Here is a 27,491-nt window from a genome sequence, read left to right as displayed (position 1 = left end):
CAGCCAACTTCTCCAGGCCACTTAAATTAGGTGAAGCAGAGTAAATGTCAACAACCAAAATGTCTTTTTATCAGGCCAACTTATCACTATTCTCCTATTACTGTTATCCACAGGGAATAAAAATAAGTTGGATAAGGTAACATTTCACCTGTATAAGACAGACCTGTGATTTCAAATGCTACTTTTAGAGTTGCAGTGACACACTTTTGAGCCAGTGCAAAAATGCTCACTCAGCAGCTGGGGGCAGTCTGCAGGCCTGTCATCCTCTTCCCCCCAAATCGCATTCCTCCTTCCCCCGCCCAGCACTTTTTGAAGGAACTTATTTTCATAAAAGGCGGGGAGGGGGGGAGTGGGAGGAAAGATGGGCGAGAGAAGCGAAAGGAGCTGCGCTCCTGTACCCCAGAGCAGGAAAGGAAAGGCCGGCTTGCGGCTGTGCCAAACCACGCTTGAACTCCAACCCTCAGCCAACGCAGGAATGGCATGGTACAAACTCCAAGAGCAACATCCACGCAGGAGGGAAACGGGGAGCCAGCCGAGCAAAGCTGAGTCAGGGGGCAGGTGGCACTTCGCAAGCAGACGAGGCGCTCGCTTAAAGGACACGGGATCCCCCGCCCCACAAAAAAGCAGCAGCCCTGGCAGGGGCGAGGGCTCGCCTTTCCAGGGTTGGGCCCTCGAGCCCCCTCAAAACTTGGCAAGGCACCACCAGCCCCCAGTCACGCCGGCCGACCCCCCCCCCCGCCCCACCTGAGCTCCCACAGGTTGCAAAGCCGGAGAGTAGCTACGCGCCCCGCGGAAAGAACCCGAAGGAAGAAGAGGCCATTACCCTCCCCGGAGCAGCCACATCCCACCTCCGCCCTCCGGGCCCGCCTGGAAGGAGTGCAGCCGCGAAAGCTGATGGAAAGAGAGGCGGCAGCGGCAGCCCCCACCGCTGCGGGCCCGCCACATGCCTCCGCAAAACTCCGCCCTCGGCTCCCCCTCAGCCCCGCCCACGGGCGGGACGGCCGCGCCCACGGGCCCTATCAGCAGTGGCGTCGTCCGGCGGTAAGGCCCGCCCACCTCCCGCGGCCCCGCCCCCTCGCGCCCTCCCCTCCCTGGCCCGTGCTTCTCGAGCGAGGACGTCATCAGGCAGAACCCGGAAGCCCCGGCTTCCACGGATGGACGTTCTGCTCCTGCCTCCCCCCTCCCTCCACTGCCAGCTCTTTCGCTGCCTCTCCATTCACCAGTCGCGTTCCCTGACGTACAAGCGCCGCGTTTCGTAATGCAGGGGGTGTCGCTTTAGGAGTCGGTCCCTGTAGGCCAGGGGTGTCAAACTCAAATTCATTGGGGGGCCACATCAGCAGTTTGGTCACCCTCAAAGGGCCGGTTGTATCTGTCACATCACAGGATGGCATGCGCTCAATATAAAAACAAGTGGAGGTTTCCTGAATGCATGTAAAGTGGAGGTTTCCTGTGTAGAACGGCCGGCGCTACACGGGCCACATGACGAGGTCTGGCGGGCCAGATTCGGCCCGCGGGCCTTGTGTTTGACACCCGTGCTGTAGGCTCTGCCCTCGCCCGGCTGCTCAGTTTCAGCGGCCGCTTCTTCAGCTCGCGGAAGGCGGGCGGCTGCTGCGCCTTTTGCCTGGCTTAATGTTGGGGATAAAGTGGCTTTTTGGTGTTGGGGAACGGAAAAGAGAGGAGCAGCATTTCCATGCCCAGCTCTGTTAGATGTTTATTTACGCAACGTTTTTTAATTCTAATCTTGAAGGATTGTGACTTCTTTCCACGAGCACAGCGTTTAAAGTCCCATCATTCGAGGATTATCGAAAATGTACAGTATCTAAATCCACGTAAAATCAAATCCGCCTTAACGACTTTTAAATCCATGGCACTGGTTTATTTATTTTCTGCTTCTCCTGCACGATTAGTGTAATTATATAACGTATAAAGACTGGGATTTTGTTGTTCAGAATATAAAAGCAATGTGATTCTAAGGGCAGACCTGTGGTTCAACTAAAAGCGTGGGCCGAGAATCTCCTGTTCTCTATTTTGCAGAACAATCTCGCCTCCTTGAATACACAAAAGTATAGACTTGGTTCTGTCTAGCGGGAAGAAAGACAAATCCAGTGGTACTTACTGCTGTTAATTTAAGGAGGCCAGAATCCTGTTTGTAAATAGTTATAGTAAGGAAAAATTGAACCAAAAGGTTCTGTTCGTTATTTTCTTGAAGCAACATTTAGCCTATTTGTCCTCTTTCTTTACTTTTAAAAAAATGGTCATAAATTTTGTAGATGTGTTGGAGTCCTTGGGTGCATTTGTGCCAGGGCTGGATTAACCATTAAGCAAAATAAGCACATGCTTAGGGCATCAAGAGACGGGGAGTACCACAGAAATTTTCCATTGTTGGATTTTTAACATTAATGGTCATAAATTGCTCAGCTGACCATTCATTTTCTCAGCTGAAGTATATTAAAAATCCGAGCAGAACAGCAATACAACAAGGCAGGCTGGATGCCTTATCTAACCTTATGTGACACATCTTCTATACTTAGTAGAGATAGTTTTGAAGATCTGATCAAAGACTTTGCAATTGGAAAAAAGGAGAAAAAATTCCAAATATAAAGTGGAAGTATATTGTTTATATTTTGAATTAGATATAAATGTGGTGACACCAAAATCTTAATTGCTTAGGTCCTCTAAAGGTTTTAATCCGGCCCTGATTTGTGCCAAACCTTGGACTCCAACCTATCACATGCCTAGTTACTTGGGTCATGCTACATGTGTGTATAAGTTGGGGTTTGACTGAGACGAGCAAGCTACTTTGGTCTTGGGAGAGACAGATAAGATGGATACTAAAAAATATTTGCTTTTGGTGTTCCAAAAGCACTGAGGTCCAGTGTGGTGTGGTGATTAAGAGCAGTGGACTCGTAATCTGGTGAACCGGGTTTGATTCCCCGCTCCTCCACATGCAGCTGCTGGGTGACCTTGGGCTAGTCACACTTCTCTGAAGTCTCTCAGCCTCACTCACGTCACAGAGTGTTTGTTGGGGAGGAAGGGAAAGGAGATTCTTAGCCGCTATCAGACTCCTTAGGGTAGTGATAAAGCGGGATATCAAGTCCAAACTCCTCCTCTTCTTCTCTTCTGCTGTTAAGGTTAGAGGGAATGTAGGGTGTGTGGAAGCACAGCTGGAGTTGTAGAAGGAAGGGAGTAGAAAATTATTTACCCTCTTATGTTAAACTGTCATCTAATCTGATTCTTTTTTACTTTTTTGTTTGCTGCTCTTCTGACTGCTGGCAGCTGTTTTGTTGATTTTGTCTATTTTTGTCTTACTGGAGTGACTTTTTGCAAACTGCATTTGGCTTTTTAAATAGAAGAGCAGCATATAAATACAAATAAAGTTGATAGATACCTTGAAAAATAGACAATTGTTCCATTCTTCAGTATATTATATGTCTTAGGTTGGGACAGGGTTGTAATGAGTTGCCTTTGTTTGCTTGACCTATGTAAGGCTTGCAGTGGCAAGAGTCATAAGACCTTTGCCTCCCCATATGCTTATTCTTTTTGAAAGGTTTGCCCATTAGTAATGAGGAAGGGGTAGCATTGTTTGTTTAGGTCTGTTTCTTGAAATTGTTTTGACTTGAAACTCTTTAAAATCATAATCTAGGTGAAGCTTTCTGCAAGGCATTTGACTGGCTATAATAACTTATAACCTGTATTCTGACCTCTTAGAATAACCTGCAACAGAGACTTTAGGTCTATATTAAGATCATGTGTGGGTAGGCCAGTTCTAGAACTGGATGGACAAATTGTAAATAGGGCTGCAGAGTTCTTGTTGTGCTATTTCTTTATTTTTTATCTGCAGACATTTTTTTGGACAGGAAATGCATTGTCTGCCAACCTTCACTGTCCTCAGAAAGCCATCCAGTCAACCCGGAGCCCGTTACTTATCCCCACAATTTAAGAACTATAGTAGAATAAGAGGACTTTAGGCTGCACACCTATACTCTCTTACTTGGGAGAGATAGGGATATGATCGCCACATGCAAAGAAAAGGCTATTTCAGTTTGTGGGAGCAACATGAGTACTATTTAAACCCCAATGAAGTATGTCACTCTAAAATGGAGGGGGGGGACAGAACCAAAGGATGCTAAAGTCAATCATATCTAATTTAGAGGTCTGTACAATAAATAGCAGGATCTGGATTAATGTGGCACCCAACCACCTGTTTCTTTTAAAAAAGAAGAAGCAACAGCAGAGCAGTTGAAGTTTTACATTTTGGATGGATAGCATATTTTTTTCTGAAATAAAGCCACAGAACTGAGAGGAAGCCAAGGTGGAACCTTTCAACAAACAACTGTGGTGGAGGATGCAGTGACTGTCTCAATGGGATTGTCTCTTGCAAGAAGAAGCAGCCCCAGGGAGCAACCAGAGCAGTAGCAGGGAACTTTTAAAAAAGCATGTCTCATTCTTATAAGGTTGCAAAGTACTTGGAGCAATGCCTGAGGATATATCTGAAAGTGAGGTGTGTGCGTTTATGGGGGAAGAGACAGTCTTTCCATTGGTCAGGGCTGGGTAGCCCACATGGTGCCCTCTGGACAGTGTTGGACTACAACTCCCATCATCCTTGATCACTAGTATCCTAGCTGGGCTGATGGGATTGTAGTCCAACAATGTCCGGAAGGCACCATGTTGGCTACCCCTCGGTTAGGGGCGGTGCTTCACTCCCCTGCCAACTTCTCTGCCCCATGACTTGGAGAGGTGGAATAAATTATGGAAAACAAACTAGGTTCGTGAAAGGAACCTCTGCTTCAAACCTCAGATATGTTTATGTAGCTCCAGTGTCTAGTTCCAGCTGGCCCAATAATAGTTCCTTTATATAAGTCGCAGTGGCTCTGATGATTTGTGGGCATCATGCTGACAAAGGAAGCAGCTGCTGTGCATCCTGCCTGGTTCATCCATGGCTGGTTCATCCTATTCCCTTGGCTGCTGTGGCCAGCATGTTTCTAATTCTCCCTCCCAACATGTAGGGGAGAAGCTTGGGAAAGGGGACCCATGAAACAACAGGGTGGAAGGCACAGCAGTAGGACATTCTTTCAGTGTCTTGGAGAGCTAAAAAAATACAATCCTTGCCGTTTCTGGACAGGCATTGTACCCAAGAGTGAAAACGGGTAATACATTTGGCAAGCTGAGTCAAGGCCTATTTAAAGCACCATGATCCAGGAAAAATCCCAGGGTCTATGCATCCCCATGGAAAAGTCCCTGTGCCAGAAGCAATAACTGGCATCAATTAGGTTCAGCATTCCCACCCATCGAGGTTTTTTGGTGTGGGTTTTATTATTATTATTTTTGCCATTTATGCAAAGTTACTGTACCACGTACAGCAAATAAGAAGCAGCCCAACTCCAATCCAGCAAAGAGGGTGGGGTGAAAAGGACAAAAGATGTACTGTTCTGAGAGTTAGAATGTCAGAAATAGAAATGACAGGGCATTGCAAAGGAATAGAACTGCTCAGAAGTGTTGGGTGATGTTTCCCTGAGTTGCTGTTAACCTGTCAGATTCTTTGGGGTAACTTGCAATTTATAGCACTGTATAAATGAAGCTTAAATTAGAGGAGCTGGGGATAGTGGTTTTTTCCTGCTGAAAACTAGGGCACTTTGAATTGTTTAATGGCTTTGTTGTTTTAGTGCAGGCCTGTCCAACCAGTTGATTGTGATCTACTGGTCGATCACGATCTACCGTTCGATCGCAAGCTGCCCCTGGCTCCCCAAAAAGCTCAATAACTTTGGTCAATCCAATGGGTAGATCACTGCCAGTTTATTCATAGTAGGAGTAGATCGCAGTCTCTTGGAAGTTAGACACCCCTGCTAGTGTATTGGTAGCAGGCCTTTGCTTAAAGCTGAAAGAGGTCTAGAAATGCATACATCTTCTGCCATAGCACTCCTTTGAGAAGATGCAATGGTATATATGGTAGGCTTGTGTTACCAGCATCCATAGTTCAGGCAAGGGAGGGGGCCTGTGGGGGACCTTGGAGCCATGAAGCATAGAACAGCCAAGACAATCAGAACATGTGAAATTGATTAGATTGACCCTGACTTTAAGGCCCATTAGCATCAGGACCATTAACAACAGGACCAACTAAATAGGAGTTTGCGTTGCTAAAGCCATGTTAATGAAAGTCAATCTTACTCAGCTATGAGTGATCGCCAAAGAAAAAAGCATTTTCCTTTGTTTTTTTTGCTCACATGTACATTGAAATAAATGCAAGTGCAGTCATCGTCACACATTAATTTTCCAGTGTCCTCTTCTCCAAAGATAACCTGTCCGTAGGGACACGAGAGTGGCTGAACAGCATACAACAGTTTTAAAACCAAACATGAGAAAACTGGGAAGGCTGTATAAATTTATAATGAATCTGATTCATGAAGAATGAATATGATTTAAGAACTCAAAGTTATTTGTAAAAATACAAATATTGCATACTGGTGTTTATTGAAATATCCTGTGGAATACCAACCAAAAACATTATGTGTGTGAAAATACCAACCACAACAACAACAGTATCAGGAAGGATTTATTAGTACTAGATTATTTTTATTTATTTAAATAAGAAAACAAAGGAGAAACTACCATGAGAATGGAGCAAGTTTGCTATGGAAGCACTTGGGACAAAGGAATGAGCAGAGTCACACAATAGTACTTTGTGACCAGAACAAAGAGAAGCAGTACAGCATTCACAATAGCAAGTAGAATTATGACATAGTCTCGAAAATGTTACATTCATATTTTGGTACATGCAGACCCACAATGAGCTGCTGCTGCTTAAAAATAAATAAATCACACATGCTTCTATCCCTCCTTTTCCAAAAAATTATGTCTGGAACTTGAATGAGCTGATTATCTTCTGAACTATCCTGGTATCTTAATATTGTTAGTTATCTGTACTGTTATATGTATTGATCAGCTTGGCAAAGGCATTTTCCCTGCAAGTAAATTACCGTTCTCAGACAATCCAATAAAGATACTACAAAATAAATGATCATATCCTTCCTGCCCAAACAGGCCTTAGGTTGACTTATGTTACAGTCTTGTGCCAACATCTAGAAATAATAACTCAGAAGCCACAAGCTTCCTACCCCAGAAGCAGAACAAAGCAGGGAGGGTGGGAGAACAAAACCCCTTTGTCGTTTATTTCAAAGCACCACGTGCATCTGGTCTGATTACTTATTCACTTCCCTGCCCCCAAGTGGTGACAGGAAAAATTCTTGGATGTTTTGCAAGATAATCTAAACTGGCATTACATCCTGTGAGACAAAGCAAGCAGCTGCTGCTGAAAGACCACTCCATCCCTCCTGCCTCGACCCAGCCCCCTTAGCTCAGATCACAATCAAAGTAAGGTAAAGGAGAGGAATGATTTTGCCATGAGTGTACCTCACAAAATCTCCTTCCCCTTCCCTAGCAGACCTCTGAAATTGGCCAGTGAAAACACACTCCAGAAGGTGAGCAAAGGATTGTTTCTAATCTAAAGTGAACCACTGAACAGAAAAAGACAGGAAGGAATGGTGGTAGACTGTAGGTTCGTTTTAGGTTTTGTTCTTCATTTCTTTTTCTTTTTGGCCCCTTGATTGTTTACAACGGGTGAGTGGAGACTTCACTTTTGGCTGCATTCACACTAGTTTATTCCATTTTCATGTTAATGCTGCTGAACTTAGAGGAGGGAAGCTTTTAAAAGTAGTCAGAAACGTGGCACGGTATTAGTTTCACAGAGAGCAGGAGAAACCTTTCACTGACATCATGCTACAAGTTGTGTGGAGATCACAGGCTGCCTGGGCAACATGCCATGCTGGGCAGGGAACCTCCGCGGGCAGGAGACCAGGTATATTTGAACTGTAGTAGCTGAGGCTCCAATACTTTGGCCACCTCATGAGAAGAGAAGACTCCCTGGAAAAGACCCTGATGTTGGGAAAGATGGAGGGCACAAGGAGAAGGGGATGACAGAGGACGAGATGGTTGGATAGTGTCTTCGAAGCTACAAACATGAGTCTGAACAAACTGCGGGAGGCAGTGGAAGACAGGAGTGCCTGGCGTGCTCTGGTCCATGGGGTCACGAAGAGTCGGACACAACTAAACGACTAAACAACAACAACAAAATGGATGTGTATGGGAGATAGATGGAGCATTTAAACCTTAACAACAAAAACCTTCTGTTGATGTTCCCATTTTGTTTGCTCGCCACCTGAAATTCCAGTAATAAATTTACCAGGCAAACATCACAAGTGACTGGTTTGTGCATCATAATGCCACACCTCTGTGTGACCCATGAGGTTTTTTTGGGGGGTGAGGGAGCCACATTTAGCAGTAAACAAAGTATTTCCAATTTTCTTGCCATCCTCCCTTCCCTGGGCTGAGAAGGGTACTGTTCAGGTTGTGCTCTTCTTGTCCTGCTCAAATAACCTTTAAAAATAAGCCCAAAACAAATGATTTGCCCAGATGTGGAAAATCCAAACTACAGGACCTAAAGGCGTCATTGTGAAATTAACTAGGGCATACTATGCTTGCGTGTGTGTGTGTTCTTTTGAACCTTGTTGAACCTTGAGGCTGACTATAGAACTTAATTCCTTCAGACAGCGGCCCTCCTCCAGCAGCTTGCAAGAGGTACTAGCTTCACTGCATGCCTGAAAAGATGTGGTCGATTGCCTGTTGAGCAACACATCAAATCCAATAGAATAATGCAAAGCTATATGAATAAAACCACTGCTGCCCTTTGCCTTAACTGTTTGTTTAAGCTTCCTTTCTTTGTGGTGTCCTATGGAAATGTCTTGCTCCTCTGGCCAGCTTAGCAAAAGAAAAATGCCTGGCTGCCAGGATGCAAAGTGTTTAAGACGTCGACTTAATTAAGGCCAGGGTTGTTGTTGCAAACCACAGCAGGGCAGTTAGTTGCTAGAGAGGTCAACATTTCACCTGGAGCTGTTCAAGGGTTTGAACCAGGGGTCAGCAAACTTACCGCGTCTCGGGCCGGTGTCTCCAGCACTGATCGCGCTGCGGGCCGGAGGGCGGGGGAGTGCGTGCTCATACGCTATTTTGGGCACACTTCCGTGGCAGAGGAGCACCGGAAATAGCTTGTGTGCATGTGCACAGGCCTCCTCCAACCCGGATGTGCACTGAAAATAACGCACATGTGCAAATAATGCTTGCGCATGCGCACAAGCTATTTCCGGTGCTCCTCTGACCTGGAAGTGGACAGCCGCATACCGCAGCACTGGTAAGAGCGGGCGGCAGCAGCAGGCAGCGGGGGTCGCCGCGAGCCGGATAAGCGAGTCCCTCGGGCCTTATCCAGCCCACGGACCTTAGTTTGGGGACCCCTGGAATGAATCTCACCAGGTGACCTTGAGCCAGGCTATCTCTCTTGGCTCTAATCCACCACACTGGTTGTTCTAAGGTTAAAACCTGAGAGAATCCTATGCATGCTGGAGGAAATAAATGGGTACAATGGTGACAAATGAGCAAATGATGCTGCCTGCAAACCTTGTCGGGGCTTAAGGGGAAAGCAAAGGCTGCCTGCAGAGCAGCGTGGCTCCTCCACCACCCCAAAGAGCAGCCCAGGAGTGCACAGCCTTCCTGCTGCTTGCAAACGTTGCTGGTGCTTCAGGGGAAAGCAGAGGCTGCCAGCAGAGCAGCGTGGCTCCTCCCCCCACCCCCAAAGAGCATCCCAGGAGCGCGGGGCAACAGCGATTTGGCTTCAGGGACCACATATTCGCTCCATAAGACGCACAGACATTTCCCCTTACTTTTTAGTAGGGAAAAAGTGCGTCTTATGGAGTGAAAAATACGGTAACTTCCAAGCAAGGGTATTGGGAATCAAAATTTAAGATTGATCAAGAGTAGGCTTTTTTCATTCTTCTTTGGTATTAAAACTGATGGGGCACTCAAGGAATGCATTTGAACAAAAAAATGTTTCAGTAATCCACACTATTAAAAAGTCCTGATGTGAGGGTGCAAAGAGACACGCAGAGTCATAGGGAAACAGCATGCAGCCTTTGTGTCACATCAGAAATGAAAGCATCAAGTTGCGAGAAAACCACTACAAGACCTGCTCTTCCACACCTTCCCTTCCAAAGAAAAACAAACAAACCATCTGCCTGCCTCTTCAGAAATGGTGCTTAGCTCTAATTTGTAGTTGTGGCTGTTTTAATTAAGATTTCATTTTACTTACGTTTGTTTCCTGCCTAAGACTCAGCATGGGTAATGGTGCTTTAAACCAGACAAATATATGAAATACAAAACCACAACCATCTCCCTAGTTATTTCAACACAGTCACCAAATGCCACTCCATATAAGAACAGCAATATGTACTGCCCAAAAACAATGAAGGGTCACTTCCCCTGTCAGACAGCGGCATCTCATTGTTTTTCTCCATCAACTAGTGGTGGAAAAACACACAGCAATATCACAATATGGGGTAAGTGATCCCTCATTTTCTTGCCTTGCCCATCATTGTTTAGGTGCAGGCACTGTGTCCAGATGTTAGCTCTGTTTTGTACTGCGTCTTCTAGACGAGACTATGTCCTAAGGCAAGAAAGTGACGCTGATTTGGATTCCGCTTCTCTTGCCTTTACATGTTTCAGTTTCCATCTTCCTGTTCTGGAAAAAGGTTGCTTTCTACCTGCTCTCGTGACACAGGCTAGGTACCTTTAACAGTTGCCCTAGAGCCTGAGTTCATTCCAGCAAGTTATCCATCCATAGAGGGATGGAGAAAGCTAAACCTACTGGATTTCTGTCTGTCATGCAACTCTCTCTCTGTGTGTGTGTGTGTGTGTGTGTGTGTGTGTGTGTGTGTCGTGCAGCTGTTAAAGGTGCAAAGCCTCTGTAAGGAAAAATGTGGGAATGGCATTCTGGAACTCTGAGCTTGGTGTTATGCTAGAAAACAGTATTTATGAATCCTTTTCCTTTGGATAGGGTTGCCATGATTCATTAAGGGGCAAGGCTTCTGTGCTAATAGCAAGATAAATTTTTTTGGCACAGCCAGCTTCTCTCACCATTGCAGTGCTGTGATGGATGAAGCAGTAATTATTCTTGATCACAAGGCAAGAGTGAATCCATTTTGCCATACCACTCACTATGCATCAGGTGAGGGTGAGATCCAAAAGCTGGGGCTGGACACAGAATTGCCAGACTGCATGTGGAACAAGGCTCATGTCTTCTGCACTCATTGTATTTTTAAAGCGTACACCTCAAAATTGCTCAGTGTTCATGTGACCAGCATGAGATCGCAGGCAAGTGCCTTCCACAGGTACCCTCACCACAGAGGTGAGGAACCTGGGATTGATGGGAGGTGGGGTCCAACAGCAACTTAAAGAGGCCTGCAGGTTCCCCAGCTCTGGCTTAGATTGTTTGTTGAGTGTAGCTCTGTGACATGAAGACCACCTAGAATTTCAGAATTAAGTAACTCCTTGCCTGTGATGAGGCAGCACTATGTAGTTGTCATTATGCACAAGTCTGTGCTCAGAGCACACTGCCAATAACCTATATTTAGTACAGGTGGTGGTGGTATGCATAAGGCCTGATCCTTTTTTGTGGTAGCACCAGCACATGTTCAGCTCCATCTCAGTACTTGGCAGAGAGCCAGATAAGACAGCATTTCTAGCAGCTGTTGTGTGGTCCTGTGAATCAGCCTTTTATTCCCCATGAATCAGGAATGGTCCATATGACGATACCGGCAGGGCGAGGGCAAGGTTGTACTAATTGGTTGCATGAAACCCAAATGTTTTCCCTCCATCTAATGCTTTTGGTTCTGTTCATTTTTCAACATGCTTTGGAAGTTGACCTCTACCCGCACATGCCATACTGTTCCAGCCAATACTCATCTAAACCATTTAAAGAAGTTGGTATACAGCCTTAGAATAAAGGACTGGTACTTCCGGGGTCAGCGCCATCGGCAATGGCGGATTCCCTCTAACTTTGAGGGAGTTAGCTCCGCGGAAATCGGGTCTTGCTGCTACGGCGAAGCGGGGACCCTTTAAAAAACCACAGGCGGGTGAAGCCTGTGATCGTGGGACTTGGCGGGCACCTTCAGCGCCCCCCCGATCTGCAAAGGAACCCGGCTACGGGTTCCGGAGCGAAACGGGGTGAGCGGCGCGGTGCTGAGAGTCAATTGCTTCTTCCATGGAGTGAAGCCGCACAGCTGTTGCCGGAGAGCGCTGACTTTTTTCGTGTGACAATTCGGCTATCAAAACAACTACCCATGAGTAGGTTAAACTTAAAGATTTGGAAACAAGGGAAGAAAAAGCATTAATTTGGCACCGAAGCCGGAAGGCTTAAACAGGAAGTCCGCCTTCCGTTTCTTGTAAACAGATCAAAGGAAAGATCATCTAAGTTAAGACCTGGAAAATCACTTTAACAGGACTTAAATCCTAACATCAATACAAGAGATCTCCCTCCCTGAGCTGCAGGAGAGGGGAGGGAAAAGGGAGAAGTATTTTTGCCTGCAAAAAGAGAGGAAAGGAAACAAAGACCGCCGCTTAATGCCTGGGAACGGGCTGTCAATGGACAATAAGATTGCCGTACTGTGAATCGTGCTGTTTATGGACAATGTAACTTTTTGACAGTTAACTCTGCAAGAGAGATACTTTGATTCTGACTGGTTTCTCCGGACTTTAAGGAACTGTAAATTAACTGAAATTGAAACTGTTGCTTATTTTGTTAAATAGGGGACTTGGAAAAGTTATTTTAATGCAACAAGTATTGACTGTTACTGTGTCCCCCTAGAGGAATTTTGAAATTGTTGCAACTGGCCAGGGAATTTTCCACTTTAAACTGGCCAGGGGAATTTTCCACAGCAAAACAAACTCCGGCCGTGGGATTGACCTTGAGCCTCAGATAAAGTGTTATGGCAGACTCGCTTCAGGAAAAAACAACAAGATCTGGTAAAATTCGGCGGCAGCGAAGAGCATCAGCATCTGGCCCTTCTGCACCACCAGGGGCAGCATCTGTTCAAGTTGGGTCAAAAGGAATGGCATCTGAAGATGTTTTAGCTTTGGCATTAGGTAAAATCAATGAATCTTTGGAAAAATTAAGTAAACAAGTAGCTGAAGCAACAACTAAAATTGACCAAAATACTACAAGCATTAATAATTTGGGACAGAAGGTGAACTCTAACACAGAATCTATTCAGAAATTGCTGCAGGAATCTACTTTGACCCAAAAGACAGCTGAAGAAGCAAAGGAAAAAGCACTGGCCGTAGAGGAAAAGATACCACCGATACGCAGGCAACTTGAGGACCACAGGTCGATGTTGTCCATGATTGAACTGAAGGAAAGACAGACAAATTTAAGGATCAGGGCTGTACCCGAACTTGAGAAAGATAACCTAAGTGATTTTCTTATGCAGGAATTTGCAGACTTTTGGAACCTAGATTCAGATAAGCAAGATTTCAAGATAGTAAGTGCTTTCAGGCTTGGAAGAGGGGGGAGAAAGAACAAGGTGAGAGACTGTTTGATTACCCTCCGAACAAAAGAGGAGAGAGACAAAATATTGAGTCTGCATTTTCAGAAGACCTTGGAAATACACCAATCAAGAGTGGAGATATTTAAAGATATCCCGAAATATCTTCTGGATCTTAGGTCTAACTACGGAGATCTGGTGACCTTGTTGAGAAGTAATAGAATTGTTTTCAGGTGGGAATTCCCCCAAGGCCTATCTTTTACCTTCAAAGGAAGAAAGTTAAAAATAAGATCAGTGGACGATAAAGAAAGATTTTTGAAAGATTACAGAGAAGACCTGCAGAAAGAATCTGAAGAAGAGCCAAGAGCATTAAAACCAGGAATACTAGACATAGCATCACTATCTTTTGGATTGGATAACTCAGAGAAAGTGATACCACCGACAGAACAAGAACAATTGCTGGGTGCAGTTGGAGGAAAAGTAAAGTAACCACGCCATGGCTCTGCAACTATTAAGTTGGAATATTAATGGTTTTAACTCCCCGGAGAAAAGGAAAAAAGTCTTTCATTTATTGAAAAAGGAACAATTGGACTTGATTTGTCTACAGGAAACACATGTGATAAGGCTACATAGGAAAGTATTGATCAATAAAAGATTGGGTCAAGAGTTTATTTCATCGGATAAGGTTAAAAAAAGAGGAGTAGTGATTTATGCAAAAGAGAGCCTATCACTGAAATTTATTTTTAAAGATGACCAAGGAAGATTTGTGGCAATTGAAATTCAAACACAAGGAGAGAAATTTTTGATAGTAGGAGTTTATGCACCAAATGAGGGGAAATCTGAATTTTTTAAAAAGTTGCATGAGACATTGCTGGACTATATGGATTACAACATTATCATGATGGGAGATATGAATGGAGTGGTATCTACAAATATGGACAAGGCACAGAGACAGGTAGTTACCAAGGATGGCAGACTACCAAAAACCTTTTTTGACATGACTGACAATATGGACTTAATTGACATTTGGAGAACAAAGAATCCCTTGGGTAGAGAGGGAACTTTCTTCTCTGAAGCAAAAATGACATGGACAAGAATTGACCAAATCTGGATAACTAGAGGACTGGCTCCTAAGATTCGAAAAGTGGAAATTTGCCCTAAAACTTGCTCCGACCATAATGCTGTGAAAATGGTGTTGAAACTAACACCAACTGGTTCCTTCAGATGGAGGATGAATGACACCTTGTTTAGAGACGAAGAGGTTACCAAGAAGGCCCAAAAAACCTTGAGAGACTATTTTGAGATAAATATGAACACTACCATTGAAAAAAGAGTAATCTGGGACGCAAGCAAGGCGGTTATGAGGGGGTTTCTAATTCAACAGAATGCAATAAAGAGAACTCAAAATGAGAAAAAAGACAAAATTTTGGAGAAAATAAAAGAGGTGAGAAGAAACTGAGAGCGAAACCAAAGTCACAAGAGATTCTGAGAGAAATAAAGTTATACCAAGTCCAATATATGAAAATGATGAATCAGTAAAAGGCGAAAGATTTATACGATCTGAAGAGAAACCAGAGTACATTTGAATCGGCCAATAAATGTGGGAAACTGTTAGCTTGGCAAATGAAAAAAAGACAAAAACTTAACACCATTACTAATTTGGAAGTGGAAGGAAAGAATATACAGAATCCAGTGGAAATTAGAAAATGTTTCCAGAGGTACTTTAAACAGTTATATACACAAGGGCCACAGAAAGAGATTGATATAGGATTAAGGCTTTCTGGGAGATGATATATAATGAAATGAAAAAAGTATTTAAATATACCTTCTTGAAGAAACCAGAGGCCTTTCTCCTGGGCATGGTCGGCCAATTGGTGTTAAAGAAGGATAGAACTTTTTTTATGTACGCTACAACAGCAGCAAGAATACTCATTGCAAAGTACTGGAAGACACAAGATCTACCCACCTTGGAAGAATGGCAGATGAAATTGATAGACTGTATGGAATTGGCGGAAATGACTGGCAGAATCCGAGACCAGGGAGAAGAGTCGGTGGAAGAATATTGGAAGAAATTTAAAGATTATCTACAGAAACATTGTAAAATTAAGGAATGCTAAAATGATGTTGGAATGAAATGAAGCGGTTTTAGCAACAATGTTAAAAAGGAGTATGTAAAAATGGATTGTTAATAGATGAAAATATAAAGTTATAATATGTTCAGATAAAGAATTAAGATAAAAACAAAGAGGGAAAGGATTTGCTGAATTAACCATTCGAACTGGAATACAAAAAAGGGAGGTGTGAGGAGGTCAGGGAAACAAGTAAATGAAAGGCAAGACATGGAAAGATGGATTTATTTTTAACTGTTTTTATTTCCTCTGTATTTTGTACCTTTTGTTTTCTTTTTTCTATTTCTTTATTACTTTTGTAATTTTTTTTTTGAAATTTTAATAAATATCATTTAAAAAAAATAATAAAGAAGTTGGTATACACACAAATATCTGCACCAATGCCACATGCCATTTAATGCTGTTTGATCTACTTTTACAATGCTGTTTGGAAGCCATGTGTGTCTCCTCTCCAACCATATGCCTACCCTAGTATTCAAAGGGGGCCAATGTGATTATTATTGTTTATTATTTTGTTTATTAATCATTTCCCATCAAGCATCCTGAAGCAATTTAAAATATAATAAAAACATATACAAAACAGCTGTGTGGCTGTGTGTGTATGTTTGAAACAACTGCATATATTAATTTAAAGAAAAAAAACAATCATTTACAACACACACACAGAGAGAGAGAGAGAGAGAGAGAGAGAGAGAGTGTTAACAACCACACATATATTAAATCAATTCAAATCCTATACTGATACTAGCTGGGATAATGATCTCTATATCTACCTTCCAGCAGCTCGCCTACCTGTTAAATCTGGTCAGGATATTGTGCCATATTTGGAAACCTGCATTTATAAGGCACAAACTTTAAAATAAATCTGAGGGCACATATTTATTTGTGGCCTGGATACCCTTTGAATTTTAACCTGGCAAACACTGCACTGGAGGGATATCCGATGCCTGTTGTGTCTACAACAATGTTTATCAGCGCACAGTCCTTGCTCAGTGGTAGAGTGTGGGTGTGAATACAAGTTGATGCCACTTTTGGCACCAAATCAACTTCCTCTTGTATGAGTAAGAGAGAGCAAGAAGGGATTACCAAAGCAGAAGAATCACAATCCAGGGAGCGGTAGTTCTTTTCCCTCTCTGCTTAGCAGAGTGGTTGGTTTCCCTTATTCACTGACTCCAAGAGGGCAGGTGAAAAAGTCTACAGGCCCCCTGCACATTTAACAATAGCGCAGAAGAGGAAATGTCAACAGCTGTACAAGAAGTTGCACTTGCTGAAATCCCCTCTTTTGCATAACTATTAGAGCTGCGGGAGCCCTGTTCTTTTTTTATCTGGCAACCCTACTCCCCACACCCATACTTACAGGAGTCTGACTGGAACTGATTCAACAATAGATGCAAACTAGGCAACTGCCCATGGTGTCAAATCTCTAAATGTACTCAGTTGCTGAAAGTGCACAGAGGCAGTTGAGCTTTGCCTCCCTTCTCTCCAGTAACACAGAGAAAACGAACTCCTCCCAGCTTTTATCATCCAAAACTGAAATCTTAAACCCTTCTTGTTTCTACCCACTAACACACACACCTCCTTCTCTGGCTGGCCAAACCGCTTCCCTAATTGACACTTTCTCCCCTGTTCACTTACATAATTCTAATCCAAAACTGCTGATCTTCTTTTTTATCATACTTTTTATTAAGTATTCCAAAAATTTAACACATACATTTCAATATATAGTAAAACATTTTTTCTTTGTTATTTTGGCCGACTTCCCCCGCCCCTTTCCCATGGTGTTTTAATTTCTCTCCCTCTATTGCACCTTGTCTTCTATCTCTTACATCTTAACAACACTACTATAACATTTAAATTCTTCTGTGGCTCATAGTTCAAATCTTGTTTGTGTATCATCATATAATAACATTCCTTTAAATTGTCAGAATAAGGCTTCCATTCTTCCACAAAACCTTCGTTATTAAGTTCTCTTATTTTGGTTGTTGACTTTGCCAGTTCTACATAGTAAAAAGTGCTGGTCTTCTGTCTTACTATCCTCCGTTTGTGGCTGCCGTAGCCTTTGCTTTGCTGATGGACTATCTTGATGGGTCATGACTCGTGTCTTATGTCAATGACTCAGCCGCTTGATGTCTGCCAGGCGGTTTCCTGGATTTTGAAAAATTGGTTTAAACTCCAGCCCCCACTAGACCCAAGAATTCAGGAGTTTGCTTAAATTCTAAACTTTTACTGAATCCAGATATCTTAGGGCAGTCTTGCATGCCCCTGTGAACTTATAATATTAGGTTAGACACTCCTGTTTCAATGCTGTGATTAATCAAACTCTTTGGTAGTTAAAAGCTGAAGCAGGAGCCCAGAATGGACCCATATGCATGTTTGCATACTCAGATTTATGTTCAATGGGATTTATTCCAATGGGTGTTCATAAGGCTCACATTGGCTTTGTTGGGTGGAGCACAGATTTCAATCATGTAGCTTTCTTTTTTTGGATGTCATTTGCAGAGACAACATACACTGGGAAGCAAACGGAATTACCTTGCGGTTTTGGGCCATTAAAAATAGAAGGAAGAGATTTGTAGAGAGCTGAATACCTACGACACCTAGTGGTTAAAGTCCAGAAATGTCTAAGAAATTGAAATGACGATGAGGAGGGTAGGACAATATTAAGAAAGGAAGAAGGGTGTTGACAAAGATGTAGACAAAGGGAGCTCACAGCAAGTCCCTCATCTGCAGAGAGGCCTTCCTTTCATCCTGGGGGCTCAGCCATCAGTCTTGCTTCTCCCCATGTGCCTGGTGAGCTGTCTACCTTTTATTTTCATGGATTATCATGCATTTGTCATCAGCTTATTAATTTTGTTATATATGTAGGGGGGAAACAAGGAATTGGGGGTATACATCCCAAAATAAGCTTTCAATCACCACACACTCAGGGCCAGATTTAGATGAAGAGAGGCCCTAGGCAACTCCACTTGTGAGGCCTCTCCCCTTCCCCCACCCTCACAACTAGAAGAAAATGGAAGAGTGTTATAAACAAAACTGAGTGAACCCAAGGATGATGACAGCTATTAAAAATTCTACAATTCACAATTTCTCCTCTAAAGGACATAAGATATTATTGTTAAATACCGTTTGGGTGGTTTCCCCTTTGTGGCCCTTTCAGATCTGCGCATTATACACAAGTCTTCCATGCTAGGCTTCTCCTCTTTAGGAGAATGGTGGGCAGGTGGCAGGCCTGTCGTCCTCTTACATACCTGCTGGGATTGACAAGGCATCTGACCCTCACCTGAATCTTATAGCTCTCCTGTAGCTGCCTCTGATGAGTTATCATTTAACTCTTGGGGAAAATAATTAGCATCACACGTCATGTGCATGGAAGTTGTCAAACCAATTAACCAACTAGAAGGATTGCTGTTAATAGCACCAGTTTTCCTATAACTTGATATTGCTGGATAGTTTTGATGAACTGCAAAAGCATTTTTAGTTTGCTTTCTGTTGCCACCCTGGAACTTTCATTTATTAGTGCCACTTTGTTTTGTATGATTCCTTGCAAATGAAGGAAAACAACTTTTCTGCTTGTATATGTTGATGGTTACTGAGGACAAACAAGATTGTACAAAAACAAGATTGGGTGCAGGCCTGGCCAGGACATAGGCATTCTGACTGTGACAAAGGTGCTTGCTTGCTTGCTTGATTAACAGCTGTTGGGAACTTCAAGGACCCTACTCTCCCTTCTTATTGTCTTTGCACTGGACCTGGAGACTCCAATAGAGAGCATTCCATGTCAAGAAGGAGGGCAAGTGGGCACTCTATCAAATGACAGGGTAGGAGTTACACGGAGCAGGGCATTTCACTGGTGGTACCCATTGTATGCTTCGCTCTTCCCAGACCTGCTCTCTTTTGGCCTGTATTTTGGAGCTTTATAATTTGGACTTTGGTTGACAAGTCTTAGCAGTTGCTGATGTATGAGTGGATTTTATTTGCTGCTATTCTGTGCTTCCGGTGCACCAGGGTTTACACCAGCGTAATAGAGTTGCCCAGGATGCCAGAAGGGATACAATTTACGAGCTTTCTCCATTATCTGCACAGCAGGAGGTGTTCAGTCAACAGTGCAAAGGCTGAGCTGAAGCATTCCCTGCTGGTTACCTGCTTTCAGCAATAGGGGTCGCTGTCTGGTAGTACCCGATTAGTTAGCTGTCAGATTCTAGAGCTCCCTATTGGTGGCTCTTAGGTAATGTACAAAACACAGAGTCCATTCATAAAACACAGTGTTCATTCATAAAGCAGTAACATAATCGCCATTGCTACATATTGGGTGTATATTTCAGCAGTTGAATGTACAAGTTTATGGTCATGCTGTAGTGTAGTGCTTATGCGACTGTGAATAAAAGGTGGCTAGACTCATTGTCTCAGGGTTTGGGGGGGAAGAGGTGACAAAACTGATTTCCAATAAGTGCCCCCCTTTATTTCCATAACAAGTCCTTGAGTCTGTACAGTGGTACCTCAGGTTAAGAGCTTAATTCGTTCCGGAGGTCCGTTCTTAACCTGAAACTGTTCTTAACCTGAAGCACCACTTTAGCTAATGGGGCCTCCTGCTGCTGCCGCGCTGCCAGAGCACGATTTCTGTTCTCATCCTGAAGCAAAGTTCTTAATCCGAGGTACTATTTCTGGGTTAACGGAGTATGTAACCTGAAGTGCATGTAATCTGAAGAGTATGTAACCTGAGGTACCACTGTACTCTTAATGGTAACACCAGGGACCTAGAAGGTGCAGGACTTGTCAGTCCAACCCCTGCACAGTCTCATCAGGGCTGAACTTAACGCAACTGGAGCAATTTGGCCAAATTGGGTCCCGTGGGCCGCTCCTAAGGGGGCCCCTGCACCAGGGCAATCTAGATGAATTTTATTTATATCTATAAAATTTTGCTGTGAACTGGGGCCCTACAAAAAAAAATCAAGTTGCGCCCCACTGCTTCAAATTGGGCCCCGCTGGATAGCCCTGAGTCTAATGGTTGCTGGGCCTGAGTTGCCCTGCCCTTACATGAAGCCTTGGGTGTACAATTTTGGGAGAGGGGAGACTGTGGCACTGGGGAGAGGGCAGGCTGGTGAGGCCCCCTAGATTTAGAGGCCCTCGGTTTCAGCCTACTTAGCCTATAAATAAATCCAGCACTGTGCACACTAGAGCAGCATCTTGAACCAAGGCAATCATAAAGATAAAGCGGATGAGAAATCAAATAGTTGGCCTCACTGCATCAACACCTTCAAAAAAGCCTGGGCAAAGATGTGCGTCTGAAACCTGAGCTTGAAAATAAGCAGTGTGGGGGCCAGACATATCTTGGCGGGGAGGGCATTCCAAATCCTTCTAATCTTGTTGATTAACGTCTGCTGGACAATAGTATTTCTCTCTTGTCTAGACAAGTTATTAGTTTCAAATGTTCAAATATGTGCAAAATTTCACCTCAGCTTTTCTTTAGACTCTGGAAGAAGCAAAGACAACAAATTAAGTACATCCCAGTTTTCACTCCAAGAACAACTGTAGCTAAAGCAAAGTAACAGAGAACAGAAATTCCTGAGTGTGCTTTCCACAGGAATTGTAGCAGAGTTATATTTTTAAAAAATGGATGCTATATAAAAATATGGCTCACATTGAATTTTTCAGTCCTGGGGTGAATCATGGCTTCCTCTTAATTTCAGAAATGAAATGACAGATGCACCTGCACCCTGGTTATGTCATCTACCTGGACTCTTCCCCCACGCTTCAGGTGGACTGTGCCTTTTAAAAATGTTTGAAGCGTCACATGAAGATCTATCTATTCATATGTCAAATCTTTTAAGCAAAACAAAAAGATTTATTTCTCAAAACGCATTACTGCCAGAGGCGTCGAGTTCCACCCAACATTTGGGGGGGGGGACTCATCACATGACATCACACATGCAACAAACACATGTGACAACATGCGCATCAGGAGGAGGTCGTGAGGAATGCTGAGGTCCACTGCCATTGCAAGGAGGCCTGGGTCCCCAAGACTGGGGGTGGTGGGGCTCAGCCCCATCCCAACATACTGGTACTTTGTTGGGGCTGAGAACACCTCAGAGTTGGCGCCTATGATTACTGCTCCAATGACATGAGGGCTAGGTTTTCTGGCGACATCAAGTGGGGCTAACCAAGCAGGGTCGTGCACTGCCTGCTTCTGCTTCAAGCTTGCAGAACGGTACTTTTTGGAGCTTAACCCTACTGAGGAGTAGGCACATTGGCCAGGAACGCAGTGAAAATATTAACTCCCACCCACCAAGAGGCAAGGCACTCCCAGCAACACTCGCTCCATTGACATAAGATACAGTGTAATGAGGAGAGTTTTGCATCGTCAGAAAAATTAGTGCAGCAGACTAGAATATTCCATGGTACAGGGCAATGAGATAGTTTTGTTGCTCTTCATTTTTGCTTTATAACAACAATGGGCTAGACCATGGGTAGGCAAACTAAGGCCCGGGGGCCGGATTCGGCCCAATCGCCTTCTAAATTCAGCCCGTGGACGGTCCGGGAATCAGCGTGTTTTTACATGAGTAGAATGTGTGCTTTTATTTAAAATGCATCTCCGGGTTATTTGTGGGGCCTGCCTGGTGTTTTCACATGAGTAGAATGTGTGCTTTTATTTAAAATGCATCTCCGGGTTATTTGTGAGGCATAGGAATCCGTTCTTTTTCTTTCCTTTTTCAAAAGGTCTGGCTCCCTACAAGGTCTGAGGGGCAGTGGACCGGCCCCCTGCTAAAAAAGTTTGCTGACCCCTGGGCTAGACAAAACCCAACCACAGTTGCAGAAAGTCTTTTGGAGAGAGCTCCTTCGCAAGCAACCATCCAGCATGATTCAATATGGTGCTCAACAAACAGCTTTTAATGAATGAACAATTGTACCACTAAAAAGTGAATGAAGGGAATGTGAAAATGCATTTTGTTTGATTGTATGCATGTTGATACTTGATTGAATAGGATCAAATTGCTTTTATTTATTTTTAAAAAAAGATAGATGGAAATTGAAATAATGTGTTTGGGCCAGACTTTGCATATCTTCATACATTCCCAAAGATGTGGATTGGTGAAGTGAAGGTATTTTGAAAGGGGAAGAACCAGCTAACATTATTCCTATTGACAGGACTGATGCAGGATGGGGCAAAGCTCTCACCTGTGGGACTCTACCAGTGCGCAGTAATGGACTTGAGAACAAGGGAGGACTCGTCAAGTGGTAAGCCAGAAGCCTAGGAATATTGAATGGCCTTGAATATCCCAGCTGGAAAAGCTTGATAGCATTAGAAACCGTGGGGAAAATGTCCCTTAACAGGAAGAATTATTTGAAGGTATGCAATGATGGCTATTGCTGCTTATATCTGGTCTGGCAATGTACTAGATTGCATCATGACTATATCTTCGTGTACATCCGAATAATGTTATTTGTGAAACAGCCCTTTAGCCAACCTGGGAAATGCCAACCTGTACAGTGGTACCTCGCAAGACGAATGCCTCGTAAGACGAAAAACTCGCAAGATGAAAGAGTTTTTCGTTTTTTGAGTTGCTTTGCAAGACGAATTTCCCTATGGGCTTGCTTCGCAAGATGAAAACGTCTTGCGAGTTTGTTTCCTTTTTCTTAAAACCGTTAATACCCAGGGAATCCGTGCTTCGCAAGACGAAAAATTCGCAAGACGAAAAAACTCGCAGAACGAATTAATTTCGTCTTGCGAGGTACCACTGTATGTTAAATACATCCTTTGGACAAGATTCAATTTCCTTACCTTTCTGGGAGGAAGTATTCTGTTGCTTGTTCGTCCAGCTAGCACATATATACTGGAAATTACATTTCTGATTTTGTTTCGTTTGCAAATAAGACCTTGATTTGTGAAAAGGATTTGTTTTTGTTTTTTGGTTTGTTTTTTTAAAAAACCCTCTCCTCTCCCCTCTATATATCTACTTCCCAGCAGAGGGAGCACAAGTGGCGTTGTCCAACAAGCCACTCGTTCATTGCTTCAGTGATTGTAAGCTTCTCAAAGAAAAGAAAAATATATCGAGCTGAAATCCTATGCACACCCTTAAATTGAAATCTGTGGGGCTTGGTTCTGAGCTGACATGAATAGGATTGTGATTTGAATGATGTTTAAGGCCACATATGTTCTGATGGACTCTTTTGAAAGCAGATGTGTTGAAATACACAGTGTGCTTTATGTGGCAAGCATTTCTGCAGGGTGCAAAACAGATGCTTTCGTGCCTTGAATAGAAAATAAAATAAAAAAGAACATTGTGAATGTTGAATGATATTAATGAAGAAAATCTGGAAAACACAATAAGTAAAGTGGTCACAATGTTTGCCTGTTTTATGATTTGCATTATTTATTCATTTTTAAAGGTGTTTTTTTTAAAGGAAAGATAATCCCAGAGGGTCAAAAAACAATAAAATCTAGCATTTACTTTATGGCTGGACCCAACATATTAAACTTATTGAGATATGCATTTGAAATAGTACTTAAAAGACCTTTGTTGGGTTGAGGAATATGTTACTGGCAGATGTAATAAAATAGTGTAGAGAAGCTCTTATTTTAACACTTTTTTTTTTGCTCTGCCACTTCTCTATCCTCAGTTGCCCTCTCTCAAAGCAGCTTTTCTTAAAAATAAAAAGATTTGTAAAGTTGCACCATCAATGGATGAACATTCCTGGATGAGAAATGGCTCACCGCAGCCAGTGTGCCTGGTCTACTGGGCTGGTGTTGGTGTTTGTGTACCCATGATCACAGGATGGGGAAATGGCTCCTTAGACAAGGATCTCTGGAAGTCCAACTACGTGAATTGTGAGGACCCCGCTAGTGGCATTTAGAGAAGCTCTGTAACAGCGTAAGAAATATTGTAAAAAGGCAAGATAGAAGTGGGGGGGTAGATACAAAGGCAATAGTAAAATTTGGAAATGTGTAATTAAAGGTTAGAATTTGGATGATTGGCAGAGAGGCCGAAGGAAGTCAAAAATGGAAAATTTAATAGAAATTGAAATGTGGTATGAATGTATGGAAAATTAATAAAATATAATTTTTTTAAAAAAAGAATTGTGAGGACCCCGCTGCCCTGAGGAAGTTCACCTGAGGAAGGAATACAGGGAACACATCCTAAATGGAGACATGTTGCTCTATTTACTTTGCTTCTCCCTCAGTCGGAAAACGGCAAAGGCAAATGATACCAAAGGGTGGGGAGATTCAAGTGGAACGCTCCTTCACAAACTGTCTGGCTTCAGTCACCACCTATGCAGGCATAACCACCACCACTTATCCAGAAAGGGGAGGATCTTGAGGTTTTGCACACAGCGCACCACTGTCCTGTGCTCAAAGCTTCTAGAAAAGCTGAGCTGGAGAGGTGTTATTGAGCCCACACGAATCAATTGCACATGGAAGAGTATGAAGAGGGCCATGCAGCAGAAGGTGCAAGGACTTGGGGGCTGAGGGATTTGGAAGCCTGGCATCATTTTTGATCATGAGGCCCTGCAAAGACCCAATGGAGTGCATTTTTGCCACTGGGCAACAAGGCTTGGTAGCTGGACATTTACAATGTACAGTGGTACCTCGGGTTACATACGCTTCAGGTTACAGACTCCCCTAACCCAGAAATAGTGCTTCAGGTTAAGAACTTTGCTTCAGGATGAGAACAGAAATCGTGCTCTGGTGGCACGGTGGCAGCAGGAGGCCCCATTAGCTAAAGTGCTTCAGGTTAAGAACAGTTTCAGGTTAAGTACGGACCTCCAGAACGAATTAAGTACTTAACCCGAGGTACCACTGTAAGTGGTTTGGCCGTGAGTCAGCAGAAAGGGGCCGACTCGTGTGGCAGATATGGCATTGGGTCGGATCCTCGTGCATGAGAAAGGCTTGACTTGTTTTCCCCATTGCCCTAGCTTAATTTCCCCTCCCTCACACAAAACACAGCGTGGCCCACCATGTCTAGATGCAAACCCAGGTTTTGAGGACAAAGTGAGTATAAATAACTGGAGTGTAGGAAGCAGGCTTGGCTGGAAAGGAGCGGGAAGGAGTATATAAAAAGCAGGGAGAGAGGGGAGAGCTGATGGAGAAAGGAGCAGTGTGGTTCTCTCTGGTCAGGGAGAGAAGCAGGAGCCAAAGAAGAAATAGGAGGAGAAGAAATAAGACGTGAGTAGGATTTGGCTTCCTCTAGCGATGAGCACCTAGAAAAGCACAAACTGTCTTTCGAAGACAATTATTTCCAAGGTGGAACAATTATCAAAGGATAAGTAGTCTTCACAGATTTCCTAAGTGCTCGTGCATGTTTACATATTTACATGGGGACTGGCGTTTCAGATTCTGTGAGGAATCAGAGATAACAGATCTCCCCCCCTCCCCCAGTCATGATCAATGTTGCACACTGTGTGATGAAACAAATCATTTGCATATGTTAGTGATGGTGGTGATGAGAGAGAGAGGGAGAGAGGTCCCTGCCCTCCTCCTGTTCCACAATGCAACAAGCCTTTTAATTGAAATGAAACCACAGCATGATATAACAGCGGCATGATGTGGCCGTAGGAAATGCAAGGCCAAAGGCATCACTTGCCATAGGCTGGGTCCAAACCAGAAATGCCACAAGAGTCCAAAAATAGCACAGAGTGTCTGCCTCGTCAACATGACTGAAGCAGGAAGACAGCAGACTGCATGCATAAAAACAAACTTGTTTATCTGGTCAGGATCAGAAAGGAGGGCATTCAACCAAGAGGCAGGCTGGTGGCGGAAACAAACCTAAGAAGAGCTCGGCAGGATTGGATTAAAAGTCCTTGTAGTCCAATATTCTGTTTCCAACTATTGGCCAGTCAGATGCCTCTAAGGAGGAAGCGTTCAAGCAGGGCACGAAGGCACCAGGTAGCAGCCTCCCCTTATTGTTTTGGACACAGCACATGGGGTTCATGGGTACTGCCTCTGGTGTGGAAGAAAGCAACCAAGTGCACCCCAGTAGTTTGCACACATCAAAGGTTCATTTCACACCATACACTGAGAGGTACTGCAAAACAGCAGGAAGCATTAAACCTAGCCAAACACATTTTGTAAAAAAGAAAACTGACATAACAATTTGGGAATGAGTCAAGGCAGCTTTATGCCCTGCTGTCTAACCCTTGCTAAGGCACCCAAGCCATGATTTTAGGGAGGGGGGGAGGCTTTATGTTAGGGGGAGCAGAACCGAGTTATCTGTGATGCAATTGGTCAGTGAGTAAAGTATTTGAATGAATGAATTTTTTTATTTCGGTCACAGACTAGTTCCAGCGTAAAGTATTTTTATTTATGGCATTTACTTGATGGGGGGGGCAGCTGCCCCCCTGGCTATGCCCACGACCCAAGCTTATTCATCTGTACAGCCTTTTCATATGATCTTTGTTCTAAAAAACCAGACAGTTGTTACTCATTTGTTTCCGAGGATGCAGATTAGAGCTGTGTTTAATCTTAATGAGCAAACATTTTTACAATGAAAGTAGCATGTGGGACAGAAACACACTTGAAATCCTCTCTTACTCAGCTTCTTCCTAGCCATGTTATCCCAGCCAAATGGGTCTCAAGTACTCAATATGACAGCATAATGATGTCACAAAATCATAATGTAGCATTGTAGCCATGCCAATTCAGAGAGAGGACAGTGCTTCCTGCCCTTTTTTCTGAAAAGGCAGACACCATATTGCCAATCTGATGATGATTCCTGCGGAACAAATGCAGAGAGAGGGCAAGAAGTATTGCTTTCACTTTGAACAGGGAAATACTTTCACACCTGTTAATAGAGCTCACCCCAAAAATGAAGGAAATTTTCACAAAGTATGGACTTTTTACACACACAAAAAAAGAGAAGATACTCAGCTCTAACATGGACATCTTTTTTCCAGGTAGTACTTCTTTAGTGGGGATATTCAGTTTTTTCTCATCATTCAAACCAAAATATTT

General features: G+C 43.5%; 1 protein-coding gene and 1 long non-coding RNA gene across 4 annotated transcripts in view; one reads left to right on the top strand and one right to left on the bottom strand.

Annotated features, from left to right (window-relative positions):
• C1H11orf24 (chromosome 1 C11orf24 homolog) overlaps positions 1 to 921 on the bottom strand; it is a 34,882-nt gene extending 33,961 nt beyond the window's left edge. Inside the window, exon 1 of one of the 2 annotated variants that reach the window (XM_053395584.1) lies at positions 824 to 921. The gene's annotated coding sequence lies outside the window, so the exon portion shown is untranslated. The remainder of the gene's footprint in view (positions 1 to 823) is intronic. The other variant, XM_053395592.1, reaches the window with a different exon arrangement.
• A 5,876-nt stretch (positions 922 to 6,797) lies between these two features.
• Positions 6,798 to 27,491, top strand: part of LOC128417153 (uncharacterized) — a 32,196-nt gene continuing 11,502 nt past the window's right edge. Inside the window, exons 1-2 of one of the 2 annotated variants that reach the window (XR_008331389.1) lie at positions 6,798 to 7,475; positions 22,691 to 22,780. This is a non-coding gene — a long non-coding RNA (uncharacterized LOC128417153). Of the gene's footprint in view, positions 7,549 to 22,690; positions 22,781 to 27,491 lie in introns of both variants that reach the window. The other variant, XR_008331386.1, reaches the window with a different exon arrangement.

This window comes from Podarcis raffonei, chromosome 1 (assembly GCF_027172205.1).
Source record: "Podarcis raffonei isolate rPodRaf1 chromosome 1, rPodRaf1.pri, whole genome shotgun sequence".
Classification (NCBI taxonomy): Eukaryota; Metazoa; Chordata; class Lepidosauria; order Squamata; family Lacertidae; genus Podarcis; species Podarcis raffonei.
The sequence above is the reverse complement of the archived record's forward strand: the minus strand, read 5'-3'. Positions and strand labels throughout refer to the sequence as shown.